This window comes from Schistocerca piceifrons, chromosome 6, assembly GCF_021461385.2.
Source record: "Schistocerca piceifrons isolate TAMUIC-IGC-003096 chromosome 6, iqSchPice1.1, whole genome shotgun sequence".
Classification (NCBI taxonomy): domain Eukaryota; kingdom Metazoa; phylum Arthropoda; class Insecta; order Orthoptera; family Acrididae; genus Schistocerca; species Schistocerca piceifrons.
Window position 1 is genome coordinate 530,897,271 of NC_060143.1, and position 17,643 is coordinate 530,914,913.

The 17,643-nt window shown below is 44.3% G+C and overlaps 1 protein-coding gene and 1 non-coding gene across 2 annotated transcripts in view; both read right to left on the reverse strand.

Annotated features, from left to right (window-relative positions):
* The window catches only part of LOC124803440, a 1,230,576-nt gene that overhangs the window by 353,650 nt on the left and 859,283 nt on the right, over window positions 1-17,643 (reverse strand). The gene's annotated exons all lie outside the window — the stretch shown is intronic.
* On the reverse strand, window positions 8,597-8,670 carry Trnat-ugu. The gene has a single exon. It is a non-coding gene; the product is annotated as a tRNA-Thr (tRNA).

Sequence of the window (17,643 nt, forward strand, 5' to 3'; positions counted from 1 at the left end):
GACAAACAGTACGTGGGTGACGGAGAGACTACTGATGCAGAAAGACGTTGACTCCGACGTCGACTGGTACCATGCAGGCCTACAGGCCATCCCCAGTAAGGTATCGTAAGGTCGACGCATAGAATGGAGGTCATACTGAAAAATAGGGTTTTGAGGCCAAAAGAGTCGATAATAATGTGGTGTATATGAATCCTGAACTCAATCAAACTGTTTTCAGAAAAAAATGCGTTGCTTTACTTATTGAACGCCCCGCGTGTGCTACAACTATTCAGATATTATTGTGGTATTCGGTCCAAAGACTGGTTCGATATAGCTTTCTAGGCTACTATATCTCGTGCAAGCCTCTTCATCTCTGCATGGGTACTGCAAACTACATCCGTTTCAACCAGTTAGCTGTACACAAGACCTGGGCAGCATCCATCGTTGCCCCCTCCCCCCCCCCCCCTCCGCCACCCGCCTTTTCCTCATACTTCTCTCCATTGCCAAATTAAGTACTTCTTGGTCCGTCAGAAAGTGGCTCATCAGTCTACATTTTCTGTTGCCGAGCCGTGCCAAAAGTTTCTTGTCTCCCCTTTTCGATTCATTTTCTGTAACATCACAGTCATAATTATATTTTCCTTTGCTGTGTGTTGCCACATCCAGTTAGCTATTTCCACCTGTCTCAGTAAAACTCAATACGCATCTCTTCATGAAACAGGGAGGATACCCCAGTTTTTAAATCAATTTCGTACTGAGAGACGATGTGTCGCTAGCAATACGCACTGACTGTTAACATTGTTTTCAGACTCATAGCAACAATGTTATTTAAATCTCTGTTTTGTTTACCGAAATTAAAAATGGTTCAAATGGCTCTGAGCACTATGGGACTTAACATCTGAGGTCATCAGTCCCCTAGAACTACTGAAACTTAACTAACCTAAGGACATCACATACATCCATGCCCGAGGCAGGATTCGAACCTGCGACCGTAGCAGTCGCGCGGTTCCGGACTGAAGCGCCTAGAACCTCTCAGCCACCGCGGCCGGCACCGAAATTAGCTCAAGGCCATTTTTAATCGTCGAGTTTATTTCTTTTTCCGGCCGTCGAACGTAAATATTGTGCGGAACGTAAATATTGTGCGGAATTAGTATTTAATTTAGTTGCGACTAAACACTTCAACAAGAACAACAAACAACAGGATTAGCGTTGCCACAACTTACCAAATAGCCTCTAGTCCCCTAATGTTACATCAATGCCCGTTCCCAACTGGCCATGGTTGATTGGCTAATGGAGATGGGTGCGTTCAATAACTGCTTACACAACATTACTGATTTACTTAATTTATTAATAATAGTTCAATGAAAAACAAGTCTTAAAACACTTTATAGAAAGACTCGTTAAATAACTTTTCCTTTGATTAATCGGGTAATAAATTCTCAACCAATAACAGTAGCAAACAACATCACTTCCAAATAAAAACTTACAGAATCGTAATGGTAGAATGGTACCTTACAAACTTCAAAACTCACAGTTAGCATATTTATCAAATTCCAGTATTTATAGCCCGCTGAACTCAGTGCAGAACTGACAATTTCAAATCTGTCCAATGAGTAATTCTGATAACAGAAAATTATGTTCACAAATAAGAAATATAATAACTTTATGACAACGTCCATCCGGCATTGATCACACTTTTACACAATCCTAAATTCCGTTGAACAGTGACAGTTACTGCTCAATCTCCACACAGTGAAGTGAACTAACACCGCAGAAAGCTTAATACACGTACCGTATTCCACTGCCTTCTTCTCCATTATCATGACATCCTTATCGTGGGCGAACATGCTACAGCAGAGTGTGTTCAGGTTGGGCCCACGCTGTTTTGTTTATCTTCTGTGGCAAAACACCCACAAACGACGTCGGGCACAGCTCGCCGTAAGTTGCGTCCATACAATTCCAGAGCCGACTCCTTATCGTTCCACAGCAGCATTGAATTCCCAAGCGCCTCGGTTTCACCATCAGTTCATTACCACAGAGTGCCAAAATTTTTAATGCGCAATTCGGACCATCCGGACCCCAACACACTGCCGTTCTGCCCTTCTCGCTCGGTACTCACTTACCCTCCACTCGTCGCCAGAGGGCCACTCGCCGCCAACACGGCGCCCCAGTATCTCTAGCGAGGCCAATATCGACCTTAACACTCGCGGCGGGAACACAATCGTGCAGAAAATCGGCACAATGTAAAAGCGCAGTTAACTGCTTCTGTCGTCAGCGTTACGCAACTTTCTTCTCGATTTATTTATTATGTATTATTTTTCGGTGTAATGTGAATAATCATACATTTATCTTACAGTGATGGCTTCCACGACCGGTTGTCTTATTTTCCGGTGAATCTTCCGATTTGTGTGGTCGTTGCTCATGAAACTTTGTCGTTCTTGACGTTTCGTCCATAGCTGCGTTGGACATCTTCAGAGGTTATTCCAGTACCGCTGACTCTTGCAGCGGAACTCGGAACACTTACGAGGATGCCCAGTGGAGCTCCAGGTGAAACGTCAGAGACGAAGAAGTTTCATGGAAACGACCGTTCAAGCTGGAAGAGTCGCCAACAACATAAATTTATCGTCAGTAACATTTATTGGTATATACAGAGTGGGAAGTATATTATTAACATCATAAAAGAACGCATTTACAAATAGCACCAAGTTTAATGAGCGACTTGTGTGCCTGAGGATGTTCCTTTAGTTGTCCCTCCTCCGGGCTGCTAAGAAAGCCACCTCGAAATGAGACCAACTGACACTGGGGAAGCTCTGCAGCTTTAGTCTTACCGCTAAAAATACGACTTGCGGTTCTTTTCTTACAAGGGCGCGTCACTCGTTAGCTCGGGACACGCCCTCCATTACCCGAAACTCGTTGCGCTTGCGCAGTTATCTTTTTCTGCTTCGTAACTGCTGATCTTCCTCGTCAAGACGGTGCCATTTTCCAAGGAAACGTGAAGGCGTCTTGTTACAGGCTACTCCGAAGGTACTTTGCTTGCAGCAAACAAGACGCCGTATTAGGGTTTCAGGAGGTAACCATTCTTTGCGGAACTGCTGTATAGGAAGTGAATTCTAGTGAAGAGCCATTTCATGTGCCAAACGGTCTAAAGAGACAGCATTCGTCTGGGCTCGCCAGCTGGAACGGAAGGCTTGGCGATTGACATTTGTGTCACCTGTTGTTACATTCACCAAAGGTCCACTAATTTATGCTCAACAATGTTTTTCTTAATCACTTTAGGTAATATGTTAAATTCATAAATGCTGTTAGCTTTCCTCTACGATGTAAGGTTTTTTCAGAATTTAATTATGAAGATCCACGAAAGTCATACAAATAGTAGACATGAAAAAGGTTTATTAGAAAAGCAATGTAAAATTAGGCACTCCTAACAGTATAATGAAGCATTATACAAACTTATAATATCTCTTCCATTTCCCCCCTCAAATCCCCATCGTGTTTTCTTCCATGTACTGCCTGAGGACACTCCCTATGCAGTGTCCAGCAGCAGTCACCTGTCATGATGACATCACGTCAGCCCGGACACTTTGAAAGACGTGCACTTCATTCACCATTCAGCGCCCGCGTTTCATGTTTCTAATCCACCTATTCTGGTATTCGGTAAAATAATAATTCAAATAATATTAATAATTTCTATGGGTTGCCTGATTTATTTGACGATTTTTACAGCTTGTCTCACACTGATCTGTGAGAGGAGCTTAGCGCCAGGAATTTTCTTTATTTATAGGCGAGGGTAGCAGTCTTCCTAGCAGCCATGATGGCTCCCCGTTTCCTATCCTTTTTCCGATCGCCTGGGTAGCACGTGGTGGCGTTTCAAAGTTCAGTAGTGGCCATAGTTTCTCCTGTTCTCAGTTCCCCAACCTGCCTTACCAACCTTGTAACTGATATTTCTTCTCAATTTCAACGTCGCGAGGTCGCCTCCCTGTGAAATTCGGGCCCCATGATTGGCCAGTTCAGGTGCGCGCCCGTTTTTCGCGGGCGGGCGCCATCCACCCTCCGCGGATGGATAGTGGACAAAGGGGCAGTAGGCAGTTCTAGTGCGACCGTGCCGGAGACCGTAGGTACCGTTTCCAGGAGATGAAGTTCGGTAAGCTTGAGCGCCGACGTGCACTGTAGATCGCTCCCTGCGACCCTGATAGGTCACTGTGAATAGTTTCGCATCTTGCGGGTTTTATTGCTTTAATACGGGAGGCTACCGAGCGATTCACGCACAGTAGCATCTTCTTAGTCTTGGCTAATTCCTGGTGGTGGTCGCTGCACGCCTGCAACCCTTTCCTTTACTAAATGGGATTCTGTTTGATAATATGACGATCGGTACTAAAATTCCTTTCCTCCTGCTATCATGGCGTGTTGTGAACGTACATTAGGGCAGGCTGCTGAACTCGAATCTTTCTTTCCCCCACCTCCATTTGGTTGTATTGTTGTTCGATTCTCAACTGTTTAATAAGTGAGTCCGTAAATCTTACATTCTCTCTCTTTCCTTACGTGAACTCTCCCCTAGTGTAACAGAATAATGCGGAACTATAACGGTTGGTATAAGGTCGTACAGGTCTCGCGCCACTATCGGTAGTATAAAGATTCAATATCGCGCGTCCGGCACGACCATTGCACGCATGGAACCGATAACAGTAGTAATCATGTTCAACTATTCCCCATTGATACACTGGGAAGTGTTCGCGGCTCAGTGTGAGTACGTGAGCACTAAATCCACTTGATGTGGTGGAAGTAGTGGCCACTGTTTTGCTGGTTTAGACAAAAAATATCAAAAAATCACAGCCCCTACTGCAAGGAATAGTTACTAGAAAAAAAAAGGAAACAACAAGCCACCACTTTTAACTTCCATTCCATTTACGACCTTCCGGCATGCTGTATGCACTGTCATGTACATTCCACATTTTTCGACTTCTTCTAAAGTGCCATTTTCGACTTTGTTATGTTGACTTGAAAATTGGTCTCGGCTCGAAACTAGACACTCAATGAAAAATAAAATATCTGCAACTTGGATTGTTTTGATTTCTTTCCATACATTCCATTTGTTTGGTGTCGTGATGGACTCTTCCTCTCTGTTCCTCACTCTCAGCACCTAGACTTATTTGGAAAATAGCTGATGTGGAAGTCCAGAAAGTGCATCTTCAGGTTCATTGAGGGGTAGAATACTTTCAAGTTATGTGGGTCACTCCAAAAGAAATGCACACTTTTTTTTAAAAAAATCTTTTATTCTACATGTTTGAAAGTTTTGCAGTGTGTAGATACATCCTTTAGGAACAAAATTTTCATTTCATTTCCATCCCTCTCAACTGCCTTACGCCATCTTGGAACCAGCGCCTATATACACGCACGGTTAAATTCTGGACCAAACTGTTGGAGCCACTGTTTGACAGCGTGCACAAGGGAGTCATCATCTTCAAACCTTGTTCCACGAAGAGTCTTTCAGTTTCCCAAAGAGATGATAGTCACGTGGAGCCAGGTCAGGACTGTAAGGCGTGTGTTTCAGTGTTGTCCATCCGAGTTTTGTGATCGCTTCCATGGTTTTTTCACTGAGATGTGGCCGCGCGTTGTCGTGCAACAGCAAAACATCCTGCTTTTGCCGATGTGGTCGAACACGACTCAGTCGAGCTTGAAGTTTCTTCAGTGTCGTCACATATGCATCAGAATTTATGGTGGTTCCACTTGGCATGATGTCCACAAGCAAGAGTCCTTCGGAATCGAAAAACACCATAGCCAAAACTTTTTCAGCAGAAGGTGTGGTATTGAATTTTTTTTCTTGAGTGATTTTGCATGTTGCTACTCCATTAATTGCCTCTTCGTCTCTGGTGAAAAATGATGAAGCCATGTTTCATCACCTGTCACAATTCTTCCAAGAAATTCATCTCCACCATTCTCGTACTGTTCCAGAAGTTCGCTGCATACCGTTTTTCTTGTTTCTTTGTGCGCCACTGCCAACATCCTGGGAACCCACCTGGCACAAACGTTTTGTAACGCCAACATTTCAGTATTCTGCAAGCACTTCCTTCCCCTGTCCCAACGTAGCGTGACAATTCGTTCACTGTGGTGCGTCTGTCAGCAGTCACCAATTCGTTAACTCTCTGCACATTGTCTGGAGTGTGTGCAGTACGAGGTCTGCCGCTGCGAGGACAATCCTCAATGTTGCCGTGCCCGCTTTCATCACGTAACCTGCTTGCCCACCGACTAACTATACTGCGATCGACAGCAGCATCTCCATACACCTTTTTCAACCTCTTGTGGATGTTTCCCACTGTCTAGTTTTCACAGCACAGGAATTCTAAGACAGCACGTTGCTTCTGACGAACGTCAAGTGTAGCAGCCATCTTGAAGACCTGGTGTGATGGCGACACTCACGGGATCAGGTTGAACTAAGTTTGAAAACAAGCGGGAAGGATGTATCTACATACTGTAAAACTTTCACACATGCAGAATGAAAACTGTATTTTTACAAAAATAGTGTGCATTTCTTTTGGAGTGACCCTCGTACATAGCAGGTCTCTTACCATATTGTCGTAATCAAGGTTTGTCTAAATGATATCCACGACGATCTTTAAACTTCATTCATTTTGACTTGAAATGTTTCTTATTTCATTATTTTCCCTATGTCGGGACCGATACATTTTTTTCTCTCACTTTGGATGGTGATTGCCATTCTTAAATAGCCTCAGAAGTTCCAAGTGAGAAATGGTGCTTTAAACGAGAACGTTTTCAATTTCCCAACTAATTGACCGTCAACCCTTACGATACAGCCCATTAGCAGCATGAAAACGCAAGTAGGGCCACCACTTGTGTCGGTGAGCGCACGCACCCGAACCTCATTATAGACGGCCACCGGAACCATCTAAGCAGAACCGATTTTGAGCAGCGAAAGCCCGGACCACCCCAGGGCCACACGTACGCCTCGTTACTGCGCTCGCAGTATTCATTACGTAGACGTTGCTAGGCTGGAGGAATTGCCGGTTTCCGCTGATGGAAGCTACTTGCCGGAGTGTGGCTCTTGCAACCGCGATCAGTGAAATTCAGTGAAATGTGTTTCCGGAATGGTCCTCCACAACAGTTACAAGCATTTACTGAAACCAACAGAGGTTGTATTGGCGCCAGAGCTTAGCACTATACCGTGTGTGTGTGTGTGTGTGTGTGTGTGTGTGTGTGAGAGAGAGAGAGAGAGAGAGAGAGAGAGAGAGTTAAGGCAACTTCTTGCATCTTAAACTCCGTATTTAGATCAACTTTAAAAATTGTGTGTACAAAGCCAAAATACACTGACGGAAAACAAAGAGGTTTGAAACATCCCCGTAGAAAAAAATTTATAAATAACAGTGCTGGTAAACCTCTTACGTTATTTCATTTTCAAACAGCTGAGCAATACTGAACGTACTCAGATATTTCTCTCTTTACTTATTCTGAGGCCGGCCGGAGTGGCCGAGCGGTTCTAGGCCCTACAGTCTGGAACCGCGTGACCGCTACGGTCGCACGTTCGAATCCTGCCTCGGGCATGGATGTGTGTGATGTCCTTAGGTTAGTTAGGTTTAAGTAGTTCTAAGTTCTAGGGAACTGGTAACTTCAGCAGTTAAGTCCCATAGTGCTCAGAGCCATTTGAACCGCTTTTAGCGCAATGCAATCTGACTTTCAATATCCCTACAAAACAATGGCCCTCACTAACAATAACTTATACCTTTCATGAATCACTTACCTCACAAAAATCTTCGTTACTCGAACTACTGCAATACAGCGAGCGCCAATACTGCTAGCTAAATAAAAGATTCTACCTACTGAAGGCACTGACTACTGATAGGCATGGTTAGCAAATGAAAGATTTTGATGGAGAACAAACAATGTATTTACCTTACCAATGTTCAAAAGTCATATATATATATATATATATATATATATATATATATATATATATATAACGCTACGCGCTGTTCACATCCAACTGCCCAACACTACAATAGTGAATATTCCATCAATGCCAACGGACCACAGACTGCACATAGCACAGTCAGTGACTTTCATACAGAGCGCTAGGTGGCATTACCAACATAAGAACCTAAACAGCCTACTTACAAGCTGTGCGACATCAACGGAAGTTCGTAGGCCTGTATCCACATCTGAAAGATGATGTCTGTTAAAATTTTGCATAAGGTTAGGGCTAGTTGCTCTACTATGAACATAAAAATCAGGTTTGCTTTAAATTCACGTGGCAACGATAGTGAGCGTTAGTTACCTTTGAGATTGGAGGCGGAGAGCTGATATTAGTCAAGAATTTCTTTAATGCGACAAAGACGCTATCATCAGTACACCACTGAGTTTGAACGAGGTCGTGTAATGGGGCTGCGAGAAGCTGGGTGCCCCCTCTGCGATACTGCATAAAGACTTGGCAGGGCTGCAGTCACTGTACATGATTTCAGGAAGCAGTCGCGACAGCGTACGGTCGCAAGAAGACCGGGCTCCGGGTGGCGATGTGGCACTGCCGAGAGGCAAGACTATGGTTACAATGAAATGAACACCCTTAGCTGCTTACAGGCGTTGAAATACGTCAACGGGGACAGATGGAAATGTGTGCCCCGACCGGGACTCGAACCCAGGATCTCCTGCTTACATGGCAGACGCTCTATCCATCTGAGCCACCGAGGACACAGAGGATAGCGCGACTGCAGGGTTTTATCTCTGGCACGCCTCCCGCGAAACCCACATTCTCAACGTATTGTCCCACACTACATTCGTAGTGCCCCCGTCCATTATACTCATTACTCGCGGCGCGTTGCCGATTCCCGTAAGAGTTCGGGCAACCTTTGTGCATTATAACGAGCTGCATGGTCGCCGATGGTATCTGCTCTTTCGGACATGTCCGAAAGAACAGATACCATCTTAGTATATATATAGTTAAGGCTCACCGGCCACTTGACCATCTTCTTCTTCTGTGCCAATGCACAAACAGTGCCCGAACTCTTACGGGAATCGGCAACGCGCCGCGAGTAATGAGTATAATGGGCGGGGGCACTACGAATGTAGTGCGGGACAATACGTTGAGAATGTGGGTTTCGCGGGAGGCGTGCCAGAGATAAATCCCTGCAGTCGCGCTATCCTCTGTGTCCTCGGTGGCTGAGATGGATACCTCATCACCATCACAGGGAGGCGGTACTGATTGTGGTGAGTTATTAACACTGGGTTTCTTAGCAAAATTATGCCGGCACGGTAGCTCAGCGTGTCCGGTCACAGAGCCGGTTGGCGTCTGAAATAAAAAACTGAGTGGAAGGATCAACCACCGAACTTGAACAGGATGTCTTGCGACGTCCGCAACCACCGAACACAGCGATCAATAACAAACAAAATGAAAAAAAAAAAGATGGATAGAGCGTCTGCCATGTAAGCAGGAGATCCCGGGTTCGAGTCCCGGTCGGGGCACACATTTTCATCTGTCCCCGTTGACGTATGTCAACGCCTTTAAGCAGCTAATGGTGTTCATTTCATTGTAAATTCATTCTAACGAGCTGCATGGTCACCGATGTTATCTGTTCTACCATCTTAGTATATGCAAGACGCGTTCGTCGTTTGGCTCTGCATTGTACTGCATCTGCAGCACCAATTTGAGCAGCAGTTGGCATCACAGTGGCTCAGCGACCTTTTACATATCGGTTACTTCAAGGACAGCTCCGAGTCAGACGCGCTGTAGCGTGCAATCCACTGACCCCAAACCACCGCCATATGAGACTTCAGTGGGTGGTGTCAAGCGAGAGCTCTTTAGAGGGCAGCGTTGACGTCTGTTGTGTTTTCTGATGAAAATTGGTCCCGCCTTGGCGCCAGTGATGAGCTTGTGTTGAGGGCCTGCAACCAACCTGTCTGCGTGCTGCACACACCTTACCTAAACCTGGAGTTATGCTCTGCAGGGTGATTTTGTATGGCAACAGGAGCACTTTCGTGGCTATTCCACGTATACCGCCTGCAAAACTGTACGTCATTCTGATGATTCGACCTTTTGTGCTGCTATTCACGCACAGCATTCCACGGAGTGTTCCCCAACAGCATAACGGTCGCCCACATACCGCTGTTGTAACTGAATATGCTCTACAGAGTGTCGAAATGTTGCCTTGACCGATTCGATCACCAGAACTGTCTCCAATCGAGCAAACATGGGACATCCTCGGAAGACAACTCTAGCGTCATTCACAATCAGCATTAGCCGTCCATGCGTTGACAACCTGTGATTTTGCAATGTTACTTACATATTTTTTGAAAGATTCCTTGACGCCTTCAGCTGCCAGTCTTTATTTTATGTACGATCGTACAATTTCGGTCTTAGGCAATTTTCATGTACCTGAAACGGAAGTATTATACACTGGATACATTAGTGAAATTTGTGATTTTGATCTAGGAACAAGTCATATCTGTAGATATATTACGCGCATTATAACTTACTTTAAGGATGATTTTTAATATTGAATTATCTGATATATATCATTGCTCCTATTACTCCATGTCATGCTCATAAAATAAATCCGAGATGTTCGCGCTATTATCGGAGCACGATACTTTCGAGCAGTTGTTGCAAAGCTCTTATGTATAAGGTCCATGTTTTAACGTACTTAACACTAGTAAGATTATATTTGAGAGAGCAACCAGCCATAAATTTGTGGCAGATTGCTGTCTCAACACCATCAACATTTGTCTTCAAATAACAGCCATGGTCTCCAAGCATCTCATCCTATGACAAAATTGCATTAAGATTATACTTGTTTTACAGAAATTTGCTACTTAACCTGCATGTGCCTTTGTTCTCAATTATATTTAATTCTCGTTCATCATTGGTGTAATCATGACTGTATGTGATTTCTTTAAAGTAACTTGTAACTATTTGTTCTGTTATTGTGGGAGCACGTCATTTTTGAATAGCAGATTTCTGTAAAACAATTTTAATATTCCCAGTGCCAAGTACGTTAAAACATGGGGCTATATATATATACAGGGTGAGTCACCTAACATTACCGCTGGATATATTTCGTAAACCACATCAAATACTGACGAATCGATCCCACAGACCGAACGTGAGGAGAACCTCTGACGTTCAGTTGCATGTTGTAACAAACACGGGCCACGGTAGGCGAGCAGCATCTGCAGAGACATGTTTACGATGACGACCGTGTTTACGAGTGTGGCTGTAGTGCACTGTTGTGGTTTGGTCTAGCTGTCGCAGTGTCCGCATGTAGCGCTTGCTGCTGTTGTTATTCTGCATTCGTCTCCGTACGCAGAGCAACTGTAGTACACCGTGTTACCAGACCTCTGTGATAGTATAGTATTGTAGGAACTGTGACCATGGTGTATTCCAACTCTGAAAAGGCGGAGGTGGTACTCATCTATGGCGAGTGTCGACGAAATGCAGCTGAAGCCTGCAGGGTGTATGCAGAACGGTACCCGGACAGAGAGCATCCAACGTGCCGCACATTGCAAAACATCTACCGCCAACTGTATGCAACAGGTATGGTCGTAGCACGCAAACGGGTCCGTAACAGGCCCGTCACAGGAGAAGCGGGTGCAGTTGGTGTGTTAGCTGCTGTTGCCATGAACCCACACATGAGTACACGGGACATTGCGAGAGCCGGTGGACTGAGTCAAAGTAGTGTCATGCGCATACTGCATCGTCACCGCTTTCACCCGTTTCATGTGTCGCTACATCAGCAATTACATGGTGATGACTTTAATCATCAGGTGCAATTCTGTCAATGGGCATTAACAGAGAATGCGTTGCAGTTCTACCTGTTTACCGATGAAGCGGGTTTCACAAACCACGGGGCAGTGAATGTACGGAACATGCATTACTGGTCCGTGGACAATCCTCGCTGGCTCAGACAGGTCGAGCGACAGCGACCGTGGACTGTAAATGTATGGTGCTGAATCATTGGCGACCACCTCATTGGTCCTCACTTCATTGCAGGGGCCCAAACAGCTGCAACATACATCGCGTTTCTACAGAATGATCTGCCAACGTTGCTCGAAAATGTCCCACTGGAAACGCGTCGACGAATGTGGTATCAGCATGATGGTGCACCTGCACATTCCGCAATTAACACTAGGCTGACCCTTGACAGGATGTTCGACGGGCGTTTCATAGGCCGTGGAGGACGCATAAATTGGCCAGCCCGTTCTCCTGATCTTACACCTCTGGACTTCTTTCTGTGGGGTACGTTAAAGGAGAATGTGTACCGTGATGGACGGCCGGAGTGGCCGTGCGGTTCTAGGCGCTACAGTCTGGAGCCGGGCGACCCCTACGGTCGCAGGTTCGAATCCTGCCTCGGGCATGGATGTGTGTGATGTCCTTAGGTTAGTTAGGTTTAATTAGTTCTAAGTTCTAGACGACTGATGACCTCAGAAGTTAAGCCGCATAGTGCTCAGAGCCATTTGAACCATTTGTACCGTGATGTGCCTACAACCCGAGAGGATATGAAACAACGTATTGTGGCAGCCTGCGGCGACATTACACCAGATGTACTGCGGCGTGTACGACATTCATTACGCCACAGATTGCAATTGTGTACACCAAATGATGGCCACCACATTGAACATCTATTGGCCTGACATGTCGGGACACACTCTATTCCACTCCGTAATTGAAAACGGAAACCACCTGTGTACGTGTACCTCACCCCTCATGGTAATGTACATGTGCGTCAGTGAAAAAGACCAATAAAAAGGTGTTAGCATGTGGACGTAATGTGCTGTTCCAGTTTCTTCTGTACCTAAAGTCCATCACCGTTCCCTTTGGTGCTCTCCGATACACACGATCGAACATCGGAGGAGTGGTACTCAAGCGTAAACTTGAGGTTACAATATCTCCGGATGTAATTAACATTTTCCAATGCAACAAACGGCACTGATTACGTATTTGTTTATATGTTCAGATGTGCTAACAAAACTAACGTGGTTCCATTTAAAAAAACGTAGGTTTGTGTTAAAAATCACACTTCCGTGCATTTTTGTATGGTTTGTATTAAACAATTAGAGTAGCCCCTCTCCTCACGTTCGGTCTGTGGAATCGGTTCGTCAGTATTTGATGTGGTTTATGAAATATATCCAGCGGTAACGTTAGGTGACTCACCCTGTATATGAGCTTTGCAACAACTGCTCGAAATTGACGTGCTCTTAAAATAGCGTCATCATCTTGGATTTATTTAATGTGCATAACATGGAGTAATAAGAGCGACGACCTACATGACATATTTTACTGCTAAAAAAATCATCCTTAAAGTAAGTTATAATGCGCCTGATATATCTACAGACATAACTTGTTGCTACATCAAAGTAGCAAGTTTCACTAATGTATTTAATGTAAAATGCTTCCAGGGTTAGATACTTGAAAATTGCCTAAGGCTGAAATTGTACAGTCGTTCATGAGATAAAGAGAACGGAAGCTGAAGGCATCAAGAAATCTTTCAAAAAATTCGTCGCAGCTGCGGACCGTATCGCATTCAAAATTAATTGCATTTGTTACCTAGACGTATTTTCAAACCCTTTCATTATTTTACATTCATTATTTTCTGGTGTCAACATTTTTTTCCGTCGGTGCATGAGTTAACGATACCTTGGGACGGCTTCGTTAGTCAGTAACGACTGATTGTCCCGATGTCGTTAGACTGTGCCCGCTGCAAGCTTATTTGGTGGATGGTATTTAGCGGCAGAATGTATCCGGTAGCACCGAAAGCCCACACACGAAAACTATCGACTGGCCCGGGAGCGGAACGTGGCGGAAAGGGCGCTATAAATCAGCGTCATCTCTGACACGGAGCCGTCACGCGCCATCCGCCGGCGCCTCTGAACCGCAATAGGACGCAGATAACCCCTGGTGGCCGTAAACACCAGTTGGACGCCGTCCTCTGTCGCGCACCACGACGGCTGTTAACGTCCCACTAAACATCTGCGGCTCACACTTCTTAGTCGCCTGTTATTAACGCTCTCATCGCAGAGTTCTTCAAAACAGCTTTCACCTGTTGTGCCGTATCGCAGACTAAGTTATTGGCATTAAAACCGTCATTTTTTGCTGGGAACTTTCAGTAATTTATGAGGCCTAATAAAAATACTAAAAATCATTCAAAAAGCGCATTTAACGGTACTACAGAAAATTATGAGACAATTCGAAAAGCTTTTTCCGTATCACTTCGTGGCTGTATTTCATATAGAGAAACTGCACTTCGCTGGTACATCCCTAATGCGATGGAAAATGTCGTTTTAGCGTCGTGTTTCCGTTACTAGCAACCACTGCTACAATGCTACATTTAGGCGAGGGCTTACTGCGCCAATTAAGAAGCTATGCCTTTATTCAAGTAGCAAAGACAACGAAAGAAATTTGAACAACTAATTCGGTAAACATCAAGCCTTCCACAATGCCATATAAACGAGTGAATAAATGTTTATAACGAAGCTGTGGGCTCTTCATTCCACGTCATTAATGTATTTTTTTTCCTACGATTTTTTGCACAGCAGAAGTAGTTGAAGCGGTTGAAGAACACGATTATTGCGCACTGGTTGCGCTTTAAGAAGGACTTCTGATCTATAAAAGCAGAAACATCTGAAAGTGTGATTCAGCGTTGAAAGCACCATCTAAAATCAGCTGACTGGACCTGAAGTAAAAAGGCACCATCCACCAGCTGTTTTGCACTACTGTCTAAAATATTCGACGCGGAGGGACTTCAGTATGCAAAGCAGCAGGACGGGTATGCTCAGACGTGCCAATTAAACGAGCAACTTTTTTCTTGTTCCGCGGAACATGTGCATTTTGAATTTGTGACTCTGAAAAGACTACATCATAATTTCAGTCAGTCCGAGGAAGATACCCTACAGTTTTTTTCTTTATTTTTTTTCTTTCTTTCACTCTTAGACGTAATGTTGAGATGCACGTGCATTCTTATATCATCAGTGTCTACAACTTGCGTATATATTGCTCAAAGGTAAAAGGAAAATGCGAAGCACACATGCTGCTCCGCTTGGATAGCAGCAAGAGGGCAATCCGGCATTAATTTCCCTATCTGACAGGCGTAGCCTAGTCACAAGTATCTGCTACACTGCGCTCTGAGGCACTGCACGGATCTTGAAGAATTATGTCACGAAATCTGCCCACAAGCCGGAGGTTATCACCTCTGGGCCACCTTCTACTGTCCTCTTCTAACGTTCTTCTACAATCCCAAGTGGCTTGCTGCCAATAACGCGCCACAGTAATAATGCGCTTTACTCATTCTGATAACTGTGAAGGATGGATGCAGTGCGGCGATTCGATGCGCAACGAGCGAGGCGGCGCAATGGTTGGCATATCGGATTGGCATTCCGGCCACCCTGATTTAGGTTTTCCGGAGATTTTCCTAAATCTCTTAAGGCAAATGCCGCGGCGGTTCCCTTGAAAGGGCACGGCCGATTTACTTCCCCATCCTTTCTCAATCCGAGCTTGAGCTCCCTCTCTGATGACGTCCTTAACTACGGAACGTTAAACACCGATCTTACTTTTTTTAGATGCATAGGGAAACGTCGCCTTGAGAGAGTAGATATAATTTGCGGATAAAAATTATCATCCGTTATTTCTGCAGCCAAAGATTTTGTTCATGTTCCGTTCCAAGGGAATGACTGTGCCCCACGATCGTAATGTAACCAGAAATGAATGAAGGTCGCTATCGGTTGTAATATGATCTGTCCTTTTCACTGCAGATCTGCATTTCAGCTAACAATGCAGCTATCTTCAACCTGCAGGTACTCATGCAGACTCAACGTTGTTATAAAGACACGTACTGCAGTCTAGCTTTGGCATGTGCAAGCATTAGGGACTAATGTTTATATCTGCATGAGTTAGATTGTGTCGTTTAATTATGTTGTGTCTGCTTGACTACCTATAACGCACCGATGATGACTGTACTGTTAACTGGAGTGTACATCTGCAGTAAAAAGGACAGATAAGATTCCGAATTACACTGACCTTTTTTCAGAACGATTCTGCTAATAACTGGTAAACCCCCCTCCCTCCCAATTCTTTATAAAACGTTCATGTAAGACTTCTTTTCCAAATACTGCACAGTGTCCAAATGGTTCAAGTGGCTCTGACCACTATGAGACTTAACATCTGAGGTCATCAGTGCCCTAGAACTTAGAACTACTTAAATCTAACTAACCTAAGGACATCACACACACCTATGCCCGAGGCAGGATTCGAAACTGCGACCGTAGCGGCCGTGCGGTTCCATACTGTAGCGCCTAAAACCGCTCAGCCACTCCAGCCGGCTGCACGGTGTTCAATTGAATCAGTATAGTGTGTGAAATTTGCGCTCTGTTTTAAGAAAGCTAGTTATTGATGCAGCTAAATGTTTATCATGTCTTGTCTTTCGAACTACGTACGGTACATTGATATAATTTTGAAGATACATTTCATAGTATATGTGCATACTCCCAGGAAAATATGTTGCGAATAACGTTAGCAATAAAGAAGTAATGAATTGTACTAGGTCAGCTAGAGGAACTTTCGAAAAGGTTTGAAATTATGTGTGAAGTTCGTAGAAGGTAGCTAAATGCTTTCATTTTCAAATACTGCATGAATATAGTCCGGGTTATTTGCTCGCCGTGAGGTACTTCGCCTCATGACACGTACACGGTTTCTGACTTTAACATATGTCTTATTGAGTCAAACCTTTAACGCAACATTATATCTCTTAATGATTACATCAGGCAGCATTTTAAATTTTTTGAATAGTTACATGAAATACACCATATAAAATGTTAGTGGCCTCTGCAAGGATGCAAGATGGAACGACCTTTATAAACCGCCGTTGGACCCGCAGTTGCTTAGGGTTGTCAGTATATGACAGATATGAAGCCGGAAAAGTATGAACATAATCATTCGAGGATATTTACAAGTAGCCGGTAGCTGTGGCCGAGGTGCTTCAGTGCGGAACCGCACTGCTGCTACGGTCGCAGGTTCGAATCCTGCCTCGGGCATGGATGTGTGTGATATCCTTAGTTAGGTTGAAGTAGTTCTAAATGTAGGGGACTGATGACCTCAGATGTTAAGTCCCATAGTGATTAGAGCCATTTGAACAATTTTTCGCAAGTAGCTCTGCCAATCAACACAAGAGGAGGTATGGCGATTCCGAAGTTGCGAACATCTTTGACTTGCTGTACTGATGAAAATTTTCGTGCGATGTGCGAGCAACATGTTTAGTTATGCGATCATTCAAGTACGAATAAGTTAATTCTGAGTTCTTACGACTTCCTGTTAGCGACAGCTCTAAAAACATCGATTTACTTGTAAAATTGTATGTAAATTTTCGGTCCTTTTTAGTACTATCTGTAAATCTCATTTTTCTCTACGTATCGAAAGACATTCTTGCATGCATATGGCTTGGATTTCGATGGAATTCACATAATGTCAAAGTCAAAATGCGTTCTTTCATCACAGAATCATGACCATTGCCAGATAACGGAGAGGTCCCTCCTTTCGTCTTTGATGCAGTGTTGCCAAAATTAAGCTGGTCCCGAAAACGTCTACAGTAAGAGTGGAGCAGGATTGAGCCTTGTTAGTGGACATCACAGAAGGCCACCGCTGATATAGCGCTCTGTTAGATTTATCAAACAGTTCTTTGT